Source organism: Marmota flaviventris, chromosome 13 (genome assembly GCF_047511675.1).
Source record: "Marmota flaviventris isolate mMarFla1 chromosome 13, mMarFla1.hap1, whole genome shotgun sequence".
Lineage (NCBI taxonomy): Eukaryota > Metazoa > Chordata > Mammalia > Rodentia > Sciuridae > Marmota > Marmota flaviventris.
In genome coordinates this window covers 50515255-50528207 of record NC_092510.1, presented here as the reverse complement: position 1 = coordinate 50528207, position 12953 = coordinate 50515255, and the positions used below count along the sequence as shown (strand labels likewise).

The following is a 12953-nucleotide window of genomic DNA, read 5'->3' as shown; positions in this document are numbered from 1 at the left end:
ATGAAAGAGCTGGGACAGCCCAGCCCCAATGAACTCTCAAAACTGATTTGTCAAGTTCCCCTTCCTAGCCAGGGGCTCAAACTAAAGAAAAACTGCTGAGGATAGAATGAAAGTAGAACAGGACAGAGAAAAAAATCAAAGTAAGGAGATGGCCAAGACCAAACTGGAGGAGGAAACAGAAAATCTCAAAAAACAAGTCATCATAGTTTTTAACATACACACATATTAAAAAAAAAAAAAAACTCACAACAGAGTTTTATGAAATAGAAAATCTTTTCTAACTTATAATCCCAGAGACTCAGGAGAGCAAGGCAGGAGGATCACAAGATTGAGGCCAGCCTCAACAATTTAATGAGACATGTCTGAAAACACAGTTTTAAAAAAGGCTGTAGCTCAATGTTAGAGCGCTTGCCTAGCATGCGTGAGGCACTGGGTTCGATCCTCAGCACCACGTTAAAAAATAAGATAAAGGCATTCTGTCTATCTACAAATACCAAAAAAAAAACAAAAAACTGTACTATAATTAAAAAAGAAAAAGAAAAAGAACTAAGGATGAAAGAACTGAGGATGTAGCTCAGAGGTAGAATGCTCTTGGATTCAATCCGCAGTACTACAAAAAATAATTTTTTTAAAAAAGGGCTGGGGATGTAGCTCAGTGGTAGAGCACCACTACAGTGTTCAATACCCAGTTCCTAAAAAAAAAAAAGGCCTTCATAAACCTGTGTCATTCTCAAAAGTTCAGGTAAATTAATCTCCCACAAAAATTAGTATAAGGAAAGAATTGTGGTCAAAATCCATACAAAGTTGACATAAGAAAAAAAGATTAAGGAGCAGAATAGTATCCTATAAATGAAAGCATGACAGAAAGACATCCCCACGAATGAAACATGACAGAAAGACATCCCCACGAAACAGGTAAAAACTTGGTAATAAAAACAGGTAATAACTTGGGTCTGGGGCTATAGCTCAAGGGTACAGCACTTGTCTAGCACAGGTGAAGCACTGGGTTTGACAGCACCACATAAAAAAGTAAATAAATAAAGTTATTAAAAAATAAAAAACTATAACTTACTACTACAAAATGAACTTAAAGACATTAAGCAAATGGGCCGGGAGAGGTGATGTACACTTGTAATCCCAGCAGCTTGGGAGGCAGAGGCAGGAGGATCACAAGTTCAAAACCAGCCTCAGCAATTTAGCAAGGCACTAAGCAACTCAGTGAGACCCTACCTCTAAATAAAATACATAATAGGGCTGGAGATGTGGCTCAGTGGTCAAGTGCCCTGAGTTCAACCCCCAGTACCCCCCCAAAAAAAAGACATTAAGCAAATGGCAGAAGACATAAAAGAATATGAATCAGAATTAGGAAAACTCAAAAATGAGAAGACAGAAATTAGAAATTAAAGTAAAATATCATTTGAATAAAGGTTAAATCAGAAGAAATGTAAGAGCAAAGAGACATGACCTGAAAAATGCCCTAAAAGACAGAGGAAATAAAAAAGAAGACAACTTAAGTTAAAAAATAAAGAAAGAGGGATGGGGATATGGCTCAAGCGGTAGCGTGCTTGCCTGGCATGCGTGCAGCCTGGGTTCGATCCTCAGCACCACATACAAAACAAAGATGTTGTGTCTGCCAAAAACTAAAAAATAAATATTAAAAAATTCTCTCTCTCTCTCTCTCTCTCTCTCTCTCTCTCTCTCTCTCTCTCTCTATCTATCTCTCTTTAAAAAAAAATAAAGAAAGAGATCAAAAGGATTCAGGCAAAAGTGACAAATATTGTAGACAAATAATCAACATGAGGATAAAAGAAGTCCTTGAATAAGAAAATCAAAGCAAAAGAGCAGAATGAATTCTAAAAACACAAATTAGAGAAAACTTTCCTGAAACAGAAAAAAAGCTTAATCTATATTTTGAAAAAGCAAACTGAGTATTTAACAAGGTTGACCCAGCACAACTGATACCAAGACACATTCAAAGATAAATTACTGGACTTTAAAGAAACTTGTACACAAATATTCATGTTCATAATCACCAAAAGTGAAAATAATCCAAATGTTCACCTATTAATCAATGTGTAAATACAACATAGGATATTATTCAAGAAAGGAATTGAAAAAAGGAATTACTGATATATGCCACAACATGCATGGACGCTGAAAACATGCTAGAAGCCAGACACCAAAAACCACATATGGTTTGATTAGACTAATATAAAATGTCCAGAATATAAAATGCATAGAAACTGAAAGTAGGATCATGATTGCCTGAGAGTAGGAAAACGGGGAATTGCATCTGATTTCTAATAGGTTTTAATTGGAGGGATGATGAAAAGTGGTAATGGTTATACTTTATACGAAATAAGCTAAAAACACTGAATTCTACATTTTCAAATTTTGGGCTGGGGTTGTGGCTCAGTTGTAGAACACTCGCCTAGCACACATGAGGCATTGGGTTCAATCCTCAGCATCACATAAAAATGAAATAAAGATATTGTGTGTCTACCTACAACTAAAAAAATAAATATTTTTTAAAAGTGGTAATTTTTTTTTACTTTGATAGAAATTATCTTATTTTTTTACATTATGACAATAGTGGAATGTATTACCCTCATTATTACCCATTTACTGCACAAGTTTTCATGACTGTATATAAAGTATATTCACACCAAATTATGCCATTATACTTGTAGTCTTTTTTTTGCATTACAATTCTTGATACACATATATACCACAATTTTTCATATCTCTGTATATAAGGTATGTTGACACCAACTTCAAATCTTCTTACATATATTTTGTATAATGATAACCATCACATTCCCCCATCCTTGCTATTTCCCTTCCCCCTCCCTTTTCCTCCCACCTCTCTTCCCTATCTAGAAATAATCATCCTCCCATGCTCTCCCTCCCTATCCCACTAAAAAAGTGGTAAATTTTATGTTTTGTGAATCACATCTCAATTTTAAAAATTCACCAATACTGGAAGTATAGTTCAGTGGTACAACACATGCTCAGTATCTGTGAGGCCTGAGTTCAATCCTCAGCAACAAAACATAAATAAATTCATCATTTAAAAAATACTAAATAACTGGGAATCATGGCACATACCAGTAAAACTTGCAACTCGGGAGGCTGAGGCAGGAGGATCACAAGTTCAAGACCAGACTCAGGTACTTAGCAAGACCTGGTCTCAAAATAAAAAATAAATAAAGGGCTAGGGATGAGGCTCAATGGTAAAGCACCCTTGGGTTCAATTCCCCAATACCAAAAATAAATAAGTAAATCCTAAAATAAAGTCTCCTTTATCTAACTATTATTTTCTTCCTCTTTCTAGCTTTAATCTTAGCTCCTGATGACGTCTGAGAGCAAGGGCCTACCTCCATGTTGTTTTAAGAAGAAATCCATGAAAGGCCAAAGTTAGACCTATAACTAAAATTAAACTCTCATGGAATTTCCATGCTATTCAACATGGCAAAAAAGGTACAATAAAATCTCTCTCTTCTTCCAAAAGAGTAAAAAATAAAGGAATAATGAAGATAGTCAATAGATAGTAACAGTAATGAAAATACCAATGGGCTAGGAAGCAAAGTTAAAGAATGCAGTGTGCTCATGATTTGTTCCAGCTTTACTTAAAATTTACCTGTGAAACACCACAAAGTTAAAATAAACAATAATTTGGCCAAAGTACATGAGTAATTAAAAATTCCTTATAACATGCAATTATCATCAGCCTTTCTCTTCTATGTAACTTTTTATTTTTTTTTTTTTAATACTTGAGATTGAACCCAGGGGCTTAACCACTAAGCCACATTCTGGGCCCTTTTTAATTTTTATTGTGAGACAGTCAATAAATTGCTTAGGGCCTCTCTAAGTTGCTAAGGCTGGCTTTGAATTTGCAATCCTACTGCCTTATCCTCCCAAGTCACTGAGATTATAGGCATGTGCCACTGCACCTAACCTGTGTAACTTTTAAAAATTATTTTCCATTTGAAAATATTCAATCAATCATTATCTGTGAACAAATTGTCGGATTCTTCAAAGTTACTCCCTATTATCATTCCAACTATGAAAAATCCCTTCTCCAAACACTGTGCTAAAAATTTTACACAGATTATCTCATTTCATTCTATACCAACACCAAGGGGAAGACACTATTAATATTCCTACTTTATACCTGAGGAAACCAAAGCTAAAATATATTCAATCACTTGCCCAAAGTCACAATCTAGTGACAGAGTCAGTGGTTGGCTGATTCTGGAGCTCTGCTGTGTGCCCTCTTATCAACCTTCAAAACATGATTCGACCCAGCCAGAGAGCATGTGAGACCTCACTTATCAAGAAAGTACTTCTGCTCCCTGCTACACATTTCTCCAACACAAATCATTCTTTCCCAGATTCAAACTAAACCAACAAGAAGCCAGCTCTACAAAAGATGACTCCAACCTTCAGTGGATTCTCAATCCAGATGGCATTTTCACAGGTTTGAGCCAAAACCAGGTCATCCTGTAGCAGTGATGAATAAAAGCAAAGTTTAAATCAGTTTTTATGTTAATGTATTAATAGATGAATCTTCTCTTGATTATAGAGGTGGACTATTCTCACCATTCCTAGTAAAACAGATGACTTTATGCATATAATTCTTCAATAAAGAGTTTGGTTTTTTTTTTTAATAGATAATAGGGCAATTGTTGTCAAGGGACCAATGATCAAAGACATCTTACAAGGTACCAGCCAGAAAGATTCTAGTCTAGGTGTCGGAAACAAGTTTTTTTGAAACAAGTTCTCCTACTTTACATGTGAGTCCCACAGTTGCTCATCCACAATGTACTTATCTTAGTGTATCTGCATAGAACAAAGGAAAAGCAAGAATGGCTGAAAAGACAGATGCTAGTATTACTGTAGGTGGGAGGTACAACCCTTCACCTCCATGTTGTAGTTATCCTTCACTAGAAAAAAAAAAAAAATGCTTCTCTGAGCTCACAGCTCTTGTTAATCATTTAAACCAGCAACCCAAGGTTGGTTTACCACTGATTTATCTAATCTCACCCTTCAAAATGGATGCAAACCAACACATTACCAGCCACCAGGTTTTATCAATCATTTCAGCCCACCTTTTTCCCCCCATTTTTAAAAACAAACAGCATAAAAGTGGTCTTAAGGGACATTAGTCTATCATCCTCTCAGTCTTACTTTTTTTTTTTCCCCAGGCAGTACTGGGGATCAAACTCAGGGTCTTGGGTATGCCACATCCTCAAGCCCCCTTCCCCATCTTCTCAGTTTTGCCGACTTACCAAACAAATTGTTTTCCTTGCCTCCAACAATATGTCTTTGATTGACTGCACCTTTATCAGGTGGCAAGTAAACCTACTTGGGTTTAGTAACACAGTAAGCCCAACTTTTTTCCTCCAATATGCAATGATGTCTTCCTTAGTAACTGTATCTATGTTGGGAGTCTCTATCAGCAGTTATGTATTTCACCTTTAAAGGAGATGTTTGGTTCTTTCCACAAAACAAGAGGAAGGCAACAGGGCTGAGAATAAGAATTTTTAAAATTCAATGGTACTTTATAGACAAAGTTCATTATCCAATGCAAGACAAGTTGGGTGGTTTGCCCAAGATCATATACCTAATAAATGGCTGAGCTATGGCTAAAACAGAAAAGTTTCAAACTAAAACTACTCTCTTCACTTTTCCTGTTAGCAGGTTGCACTTTGTTTTTTGTTTGTTTGTTTGTTTGGTTGATTTTCTTTGCATTTCATGAGAAACCATGTTCATTCTCTGCTCTACCACTATTTTGTTGTTACTGGGCACAAATTGTTAAATAAGTGACAAAATGGTAGGTTCTTTTCTCTAAGATTGAGAACTTTATAAAACATCAGTAAATATTAGTAAAAGCTGGACAACAATTCTAATAAAAATAAATATTTGCCAAGTGTTAAGTGTCAAAAATAAATAAATATTCAAAAACAGGCACCACTTCCACTGAAAATTCACAGCTTCAGAAAAACTAACAGCTGGTTTTTCTAAGAGTCCTGGAGAAGCTACAGACCCAGTCTAGCACAATTCGTTCCTTCATTTATTAAACAGTTGTAAGGTGTTTAATGCATGGCTGGCATTTTTTAAAATAAACAGCATGATGGTGCACATCCAGATACTCTAGAGTCTGGGGCAGGAGAATGTTCAGTTCAAGACCAGATTGGGCAATTTAGTAAAACCCTGTATCAAAATTTAAAAAAAAAAAGGTGGGATGATTTCAGTGATAGCTTGCCCAGTATGCACTGAGGCCCTGGGTTCAAGGAAGAAAAGAAAAAAGACAGTATTCCTTCTCCTGAAGGTAAAGAGCCCCGCAGTCTGGAGTGGTAAATCTAACCAGCTCCAAGCCCTGGCCATCTGGGTCTTCCCATCTGGTCCTCCACCCCGCCCCTATGCTCAGGGTAGTGTGGCAGTGGTCTCTGTCTAGGATGTTCCATCCTCCAGGTGGGCGGTGAGATTAAGCGCAGATAACTGGAGGCGTGACCCCAGGCGAGGCATAGCCCAGGACAACCCCAAACTAAGTGGAGACACCCCACAGCCTTCACTAGAGCCTATAACCCCTTCTCAACACCTACTGACCCAAATTGTTCGCCTCAAAGCCCCCCAAAACCCATGGTTACCTCGGGGGGGTCTCTCGTGGTCCAGACTGCACACCCAAGACCCCAGGGGCAGCTTCAAGTCTCCTAGGCAGGAGACACAGGTAGCCCTCGGAGGTAAAAGTAAAAACTGTTGGAACCCGATGGACTTTAGGACCCAGAGAGAAGGGACAAGTAGCAAAGGGGGAGAAGAAAAGCCCCAGGGAGGTAAAGTTTACAACTGCCACTTCCGGAGGGTGGCGAGACGCGGTGCCCCTCGAAACCTTTCTCAGACTTTCTCAGACCGCCAGGCCCCGCCCCGGCCCCGCCCCAGCAGGCCCACCCCTTTCCGCCCCGCCTCCCGCAGCCCTGGACGCGCGGCTCCAGGATACGTACTCGGAGAACGCCGGGCTGGGATTGGAAGGGCCCTCCCGCGAAGCTGCGCGCCTTCGCTGGCCGGGAGAGCCGGCGCATGCGCCGTTGCTGAGGAGCGGCGCGCGCTCCCGCACCTGGCGCTCCGCCTCCCGGCACGAGAATTCGCCCAGCCCACTCTCCGGTGCTGTGTCCTCTGGGTGCAGTCCCCGTGTCCTGGTCTCAGAATCCCCAGAGCTGACTGGAAATGCAGATTTCCAGCCTCCTAATCCTTTTCACGCAGAATAAAAATCTGAGATCCAGCTCCTGCATCTTTAAACTAGCTGCTGTGCTGATTCCTACGGCCAAGGAAGACCCCGGGGGTCCTCTAGGGAAACTCGATGGCCTTGGTTCTGTACAAGTGGCTGCTTTCCCTCTGGACCGCTCCCCAGTTGCACAGCGCTTACATTCCCTCCTCCCATCCTCACTGCATCCCAGCTTCGGGTGGTAAACAGGGTTGGAAGAATGCGGGTCAGTGTTGATGCTGTTAAGGCCACTTTCTCTATAAATATTGCATAACCAGGTCCATCTCAAAAAAAAAAAGCCTTGGAGCATTAGTGTGCACTCCATCTCTCCTTCGCTTCTCTCCCCCCCCCCATTCCCCACCCCCACCCCCGAGACACACACACACACACACACACACACACACAAACATCCCTTCCTCTATAATTTATACAGTACTCTGGTTTCTTCAGATAGATGCTTCCCAATCTGCCGCCACCTCGGGGAGATTGGAAAATCAAATCCTCTTTTGTTCCTTGCCTTTTGAAGGCCTATTCCCCAAAGAACAATGCAAATTGTCGAGATTTTGATTAGGGATTTCTATGTTCCTCCCCCCCACACACACAGTGTTTAATACAAAAAGCCTTTTATGATAAACCCACTCTGTTGATTGTAATAAACCTGAAACCAGGTGTTGAGGTGGTCTGTCCCGAGCTCTCCCTCAGGAGAGCCAACGGTCATAAATAAAAATATATATTCAGATTAAAACCTCCTTTATTCTTGCAGCGCTGAAATCTTAATTGGCTTGAGTTTAGTCATTTTGATTTAAAAAGGAGGTCGTCCCTGCTTCTTAATACGTTAGCCAGAAAGGATAATTGCTTCAAAAGAAGAGCTTAAAGGAAAAAAAATAGCTCACTCCAAAGTTTAGAAAATAGAATGGAAAATTACAACAAATAAGATTACAGCTTCATTTTGCAAGCCTTAAATACTATTTTTAAGTGTTTTTATTTGTGTTTTAACACCACATAAGTGAATATTGCATGGCAAGGATAAGTGTATTGTACACTCTAGTGCAATTTGAAGATTTCCGATCTTCATATATTTGATCATTCAGCATTTATACAATACAGACTATGTACCCAGCATTGAGCTAGGTTATAGATATGCAGAGTGTATGCAGGGCCCAGTAGCACATACTTGTAATCCCAGCTACCAGGTGGCTGAGGCAGGAGGAGAGTATTTTGAAGCCAGCATGGACAATTTTACCAGACCCTAAATCCAAATAAAATTTTAAAGAGCTGGGAGTAGCTTAAATTATACTACAGAGCTATAGTAACAAAACTGCAGGTATCAGCACCAAAACAGACATGAAGACCAATGGTACAGACTAGAAGACACAGAGACAAACCCATATAAATACAGTTATCTTATACTAGACAAAAGCACCATAAATATACATTGGAGAAAAGATAGCCTCTTCAACAAATGGTGCTGGGAGAACTGGAAATCCATATGTAGCAAAATGAAATTAGACCCATCTCACCCTACACAAAACTTGACCCAAAATAGATCAAGGACCTAAGCCAGCGACTCTGTGCCTACAAAAAGAAAAAGTAGGCCCAAATCTCCATTATGTCAGCTTAAGAACCAAATTCTTCAATAAGACTCCTAAAGCGCAAGAAGTAAACTCAAGGCTCAATAAATGGGATGACATCAAACTAAGAAACTTCTTCACAGCAAAGGAATCAAGCATGAACAGAGAGCCTGCAGAACAGGAGAAAATCTTTGCCACCTACACCTCAGAGGATTCATCTCCAGGATATATAAAGAACTCAAAAAAACTTAAGACTGAAAAAAACAAATAACCCAATCAATAAATGGGCAAAGGAACTGAACTGACACTTCACAGAAGAAGAAATGCATATGGTCAACAAATATATGAAAAATGTTCAACATCTCTAGCAATTAGAGAAATGCAAGTTAAAACTACATTGAGGGGCTAGGGTTGTGGCTCAGTGGTAGAATGTTTGCCTAGCACATGTGAGGCACTGGGTTTGATTCTCAGCACTGCATATATAAATAAAATAAAGGTCCATTGCAACTAAAAAATATTTCAAAAAGAAAAACTACATTGAGGGGCTGAGGTTGTGGCTCAGTGATAAAGTGCTTGCCTACCACTTATGAGGCACTGGGTTCGATCCTTAGCACCACATGAAACTAAATAAATAAATAAAGGTATTGCACTTGTCTACAATTAAAACAATATTTTAAAAAAAAACTACGTTGAGATTTCACCTCACTTCACTAAATATGGCAATTATCAAGAATATAAGTATCAGTAAATGTTGACAAGGATGTGGAGAAAAAGGTACACTCATACATTGCTGGCGGCACTACAAATTAGTGCAACACTCTGTAAAGCATTATGGAGATTCCTTAGAAAACTATGAATGGAACCACCATTTGACCCAGTTATTCCTCTCCTCAGTATATACCCAAAGGACTTAAAATCAGCAAACTATAGTGACTTGGCCACATGTTTATAGCAGCTTAATTCACAATAACTAAGCTATGGAACCAACTTAGGTGCCCTTCAACAGATAAATGAATAAAGAAAATGTGGTACATATACACAATGGAATATTACTCAGCCATAAAGAAGAATGAAATAATGGCATTTACCAGCAAATTAATGTAACTGGAGACTATCATGTTAAGTGAAATAAGCCAATACCAAAAAACCAAAAGCTGAATGTTCTCTCACATATGCAGATGCTGGCTTACAATGGTGGTGGTGGGGGTGGGGGAGTCACCAAATTGGACAGGGGGGAGTAGGGGTAAGGGAGGGGGAATGGTAATGGGAAAGGCAGTAGAATGAATCAGATATCAATGTCCTATATTCATGTATGAATATATAACCAGTGTAATTCTACATCATGTAAAACAAGAATGGGAAATTATACTCTGTGTATGTATGAAATGTCAAAATACACTCTACCATCATGTGTAACTGAAAAGAATAAATAAAAAAAGTTTTTAAAATAAAAATACAAGGGTTCGGGGTGTAGTTCATCTACTAAGAGCTTGTCTAGCACACACCAGGCCCTGTGTTCAATCCCCAGTACCTCCAAGCAAATAAAAAAAGAAATATAGAGTATATAATATGAGTGCAGTGGGGATCAGTGGAGAAATGTTAAAATCAACCCTATAAGGTCCTTGCTTGGTATCCGGACAGCCATCTTAAGTGACAGCCACCATTTTAAGGAAAAAGTTTCGCTTTCCTGCCCAAGGGCGTTTCTGAGAAAGGCTCACCACTCCCTCATACTAACCCAACCCCTAACTGCCTGCATTAGGACCCACTCAGCTCTGATTCCTGAGCCTGCCCCATAAACATCCTGGACCCCAAGCCTGTTTTACCTTTCTTTGCCATAGAGAGGTGGCCTTTATTGGTCAGCTCTGACAAACTCTCCTGTGTATCTCTGCCTGGTCTCCATCTTTCATTTCTCACTTACCCATCTCTCATTCCTCGCTTTCCCTTCAAACCCTGAGCACCTGGAAAGGATTTATAGAAAAGAACTTTGAATTTAGTCTGGGAAGGTATAGATTAACCAAATTAACAGGAAATTGGAAGGAAAACTTGGAAGCTACAAACACCAGCACAATAAATAGCAAGGAGGCATTTGAACAAGTGGAAGAAGCTCTGTGTGCAGGAGAAGGAGAAATATGCCAAGCCCAGGTCACAGAGAACCTTCTATGTCATACTTAGGAGTTTATCAAGCAAGAAAACTACTGAAAGGTTTTAAGCAGAAAAAATTACAACAATTACACAGTAAATCAAATCATTCCAAAATACTTGAAGATTTTCTTTCTGATAGTTACAAGGTCCAGTCTCTGATATCTATTGTCTGTTATCTATTGCTACTTAAGAAAAAACATTTAAAGAGACACTCTCCAACTGACTTTTTTTTTTTTTTTTTGCTTCATTTCATTCATCTCTTCTTTCTACCAATGCTTTTCAAATATAATCAAATCTCAGGGGCTGGGGATATAGCTCAGTTGGTAAGCACAATGCCCTGGGTTCAACCCCCAGCACCACACACACACAAAAAAAAGATATAATTAAATCTATCCCCACCACTCAACCTAAATAGGTGAGACACCTGGATTAACTCTCCTCCGATTTCCAGCATAGGTGAGAGTCTACACTCCTTAGTTTCTCCAACTCTGACCATTTTGATGCTGCTCAAAGAACTGTTATCCCTTCTTGCCCCTCAACATGATGTTTCCTGGTTTTGCCCCCAACCTTCACTTTATGCCAGATAAGCTTCCTAGATGATGTTATCCATTCCTGCAGGTAGGAACTCTAGGTCCAGATATTTAGATCTTTAGGTCTACCTCTGACCTTTCCTGAGCTCTGATTTTGAACTTTTAACTCCTATTTGAACAGTGCCATTTTAATGTCTAACATTATTGAGTTCAGAATACCTAAGATGATTATCTTTCTCAACTCATCATGGGAGTCTCCCAAAGTACTCTTTTGCCTGTTTTTAAAATCTACCTTCTCCCCACCCCCAGTACTGGGGGCTGAACTCAGGAGCACTCTACCACTGAGCTACATCCCCAGCTTTTTTCTGAGTTAGTCTCACTAAGTTGCTGAAGCTGGCTTGGAACTTGTGATCCTCCTGCCTCAGCTTCCAAAATTGCTGGGATTAAAGGCATGCACCACCATGCCCAATTGTTTATAAAACCTCTAATCTCCTAGACACTCAGGCAATAAAAACTCAATCAATCTTTTTTCTTCTCTCCAGGCTCTCAATTCCTGTATCCAAGAATCCTACATTTTGTCTAGGCTCCTGTCTTCTTCCTTTGCCTACTACTAAGCAGCTGAATTTGTTTCTGTATTGCTTTCTACCCAGACACGTGTAGTCAGGACCTTCCTGTGGCCAGATGCAAGTCATCCATGTCCCTGTTCTATGCAGCTGGCAATTAAAATCTAAGGGCATTTTTAACCTGGAAAATATGAGAGAAGAGGATCAAAAAACAAAAAAATCAAAAGCAAGCCTAGAGACACATGTGTGTCTTTATGACACTGGGGAGTGTTAGGAGCAGATTGTTTGTGTGTGAGCCTCAGGGCTCTCTAAAGCACCAGATGAGGCACATCCTTTTGACCTTTCCATAACCTCCCCAAGAAAGTTCAAACACCAGGTGCTTGATTATTATGCTGTTTTGGTATCAACCTAGAATTGAAAGGCCTTGGCCTAATTGTTGCTCTCACTGACTTTGGTCCTTTGTTCCTTCAGTGTGCTACAACAGAAATGAATCTTTCTACAGCATAACTCTGATTACACTCTCATCATATTACTGTCTTGATTAATTCTAGTGGCTCCTCATTGCTTACAGGATAAAATCCAAACTTTTCCACCATCAATCAAGATATAATTAAATCTATCCCCACCACTCAATCTAAATAGCTGAGACACCTGAATTGACTTCCTAACTGCCTTTCCCACTTGCCTCCTCCTATCTCACACCAAATCTTATTTCTTATTCTGATTATTATTCTTATTTCTGATTAGCAACACAAGACACACATATTTGATTAATGCAATAAAATTTAGGCATATAGTTATATTAAAAACCTTAAGATATATAAGTTAACATAAAATAAAAGATGTAAACTCAGGTACCATTAAACATACATGCCAAGCTCTA

At 39.3% G+C, this 12953-nt stretch overlaps 1 protein-coding gene across 1 annotated transcript in view; it reads right to left on the bottom strand.

The window, feature by feature from the left end:
• The window catches only part of Ccdc171 (coiled-coil domain containing 171), a 398124-nt gene extending 391438 nt beyond the window's left edge, over positions 1–6686 (bottom strand). The window contains exon 1 of the mRNA XM_071600432.1: positions 6654–6686. The gene's annotated coding sequence lies outside the window, so the exon portion shown is untranslated. The remainder of the gene's footprint in view (positions 1–6653) is intronic.
• Positions 6687–12953: the final 6267 nt, after the last annotated feature.